The 2947-nt window shown below is 36.0% G+C and overlaps 1 pseudogene; it reads right to left on the bottom strand.

Annotated features, from left to right (window-relative positions):
• Nucleotides 1–1200: 1200 nt before the first annotated feature.
• On the bottom strand, nucleotides 1201–2180 carry LOC138175357 (nucleosome assembly protein 1-like 1 pseudogene; annotated as a pseudogene).
• Between the last annotated feature and the right edge of the window lie 767 nt (nucleotides 2181–2947).

Below are 2947 nucleotides of genomic sequence, written 5' to 3'. Positions count from 1 at the left end.
CCACTGGTTCTTCATTCACACTTATATATTGGTAGATGTAGGATTGCTTTTTAAAGTCCGGTCCATTCTCCCAAATAATGTCCATTAGTCATAACTATAAAGTTCAGATTCCAAATTTGTCAAATTAAGTTATTATCTTGTGAGGGCTAAATTCTGCTTGGCAATTTATTTTTAAATAGCAATAAAAGAACTTGCAGTAAGCTTCTATTAGGTGGTATAAGTGATCATTTTCTTTTTTTTTTTTTAAAGCAATCGGGGTTAAGTAACTTGCTCAAGGTTACATGACCAGTTATTTGTGGGTGTGGTGCTAAGTATCTGAGCCCAGATTTGATCCCCAGGTCATCCCGACACTGGAGCCGGTGCTCTTACTCGCTGAGCCACCTGGCCGCCCCTATAAGTGATCATTTTTAATGAAGGTGTACCACAATACCACTAAAAAAAGGAAAGATACTTTCAGTTTGAATGGACGCAGTTACACAAGTAAAAAAATGATGCTAACATCTGAAAATACTAGGTTTTATTTTCACCCCAGTGGTAAACAATAGACTTAATAGAATGACTAAGTTTCTTTGTAGATCACTATGTCACATTAAAATACAAAAATCCATGAGCAAGTAGACAGTTAATGAACATTAGATGTGGTCTTACTGGAAATTCTTAACTGTATACTAGTCTCTTCTCAAATCAAATTTCAAAATGCTTTGTTTCCTAGCTAATACAAGTCACTACATTTCTCTAACAAAGTAATGAAGGCACAGCTAGCACAAGCAGACTTAAACCCATTTAACTACTGGGCTAAGAAAATATTTTGGTTGGTCCTTCAGAAGGATTTCTTTTTTCTAAACCAATATTGGTCTCAAATAATAGTTTGGATAATTTTCGCAACTGCAGTCTAATAGCTACTTGACAAAAGACTTCACAAGAACCAAACTATGTAGCAATGGACATGCATTAGGGAATTCACTGCATTCTACATATTCAACAGAAATTATACTATTAAAATGCTAGGTAGAATGAACCTATAGTTTGAACTGGTTCTTAAACATTCTTTTTTTTTTCTCTTTTTCTTTTTTTCCTTTTTTAACAAAAAATGTTTACTTGATTCTACCAAGAAAATACAAAACATAAGGCTGTAAGTAACTACTAGCTGTGTTAAGGCTGGGACAGTGAAGTAATCCTCAAGTCCACAGCACACACAGCTCACTGCTGCTTGCACTTGGCTGGGTTTACATCTTTCTTTGGATAATATTCTGGATCATTTTTCTTCATCAGCTTCTTCTTCTTCATCATCATCAGCCTCTTCACCTTCATCATAATCATCATCATCTTCTTCAATAGCTTCTCCTGTGAAGTATAATATTGATCTTGGGACTATATGCTCATGTAAAAAGGGGCCAATTTTGAAGTCTGCTGCAAGGATAGCTTCCGCATCATCATCCAGGTCTCCACTCTCAGGAACTTCAGGAGGAGAAAAGAAATTGAAGAAAGAATCATTGGAAATTGTTTTTGTCACAGTTCTAACTGTCCCATGTCCCTTGTGTTTCTCTTTCTTCTACATACTTTTCAGTGGCATTTCTGTGGCCAGCATCTAAGAACTTCACTTCACTATCTTTCAAGTGCTTCTGAATACATTCATCATGTTCCTGAACCATATCACTGAGCAAGTCAACATTTTTAAAAGCAATCAGCCAAAATTCAGTAATTCCTTTAAGGTCTTTTTATTCATCTTTTTACTCCTCTTCAAGTTTAGCCTTCTTTTTCATTTTCTCTGAAATCTCTTCATCCCCCTCTGGTTTCCATTCGCATTCTTCCTCTGTAGGTTCATAAATTGCACTGATGATTTCACTTCTCTTATCAAAACATGTCTGGTAAAGAACAGCTTACTTTCTTTCAAGAGCATAAACCTCCTCATAGAACTTGGCTTTTATTTGTGCACATTTCACCTGAAGACTTTTGAGGGCATTCACGTGGAATCTTTCAATGTATCCAGTTGATGTTTCCATTAAACTATCTAATCTTTCTTGAAGAGCTGCAAGAATCTGAGGATTCTGCATCATTTGAACAGTCAACTGATGAGCTTTGCTGTTTGCATCTTCTCCAGTTTCTTCTTCCTCCAGTTCTTCAACATCTTCCATATCTTGTTGGTCAAGTTCAGTTTCTTTGTTGTCAATGTCCACCATGTTTTAAGACTTTTGAATATTTGAGATCTGTGGCTGCTGTACAGACCAAGTGGCCGGAGGTGCACAGGCTGTGACTCAGGGTGGCAGCAGTGGTGGTGGGAGGAGAGCCCCACATCATTTCTTATAGAACAATGGCATTCCATTACATTTATACACTACAACTTGTTCAGCCATTCTGCAATTGATGAGCATCCTCTCAATTTCCAATTCTTTGCCACTACTAAAAGAGCTGTACACATTATTATTTCTTTTTTGTATATGTGGGTCTATTTCTCTTTTTTATGATCTCTTTGGGACAGAGACCTGGTAGTGGTATGACTAGATGAAAGGGTAAGCACAGTTTGGTTGCCTTTTGGGCATAATTCCAAATTGCTCTCCAGAATGGTTGAATCAGTTCACAATCCACCAACAATAAATGTGTTCCAGTTTTCCCACAATTTTTTCAACATTTATTATTTTCCTTTTCTGTCACATTAGCCAATCTGATAGGTTTGAGGTGGTACCTCAGAACTGTTATAATTTGCAATTCTTATATATGGTGATTTATACTATTTTTGTATGAAAATAGATAGCCTTAATTTCTTCTGAAAATTGCCTGCTCATATCCTTTGACCTTTATCAATTGGGGAATGACATGTATCCTTATAAATTTGATTCACTTCTCTATACTTTTAAGAAATGGGGACTTTTATCAGAAACACTGGCTGTAAAATTGTTTCCCAGCTTACTTTTTTTCTTCTATTATAGTTACATTCGTTTTATTTGTT

Source organism: Petaurus breviceps, unplaced genomic scaffold (genome assembly GCF_028583685.1).
Source record: "Petaurus breviceps papuanus isolate PSGF00001 unplaced genomic scaffold, PetGlider_PUasm1.0 77, whole genome shotgun sequence".
NCBI lineage: Eukaryota > Metazoa > Chordata > Mammalia > Diprotodontia > Petauridae > Petaurus > Petaurus breviceps.
Note: the sequence above shows the minus strand (reverse complement) of the source record. Positions and strands in the feature narration are given on the sequence as shown.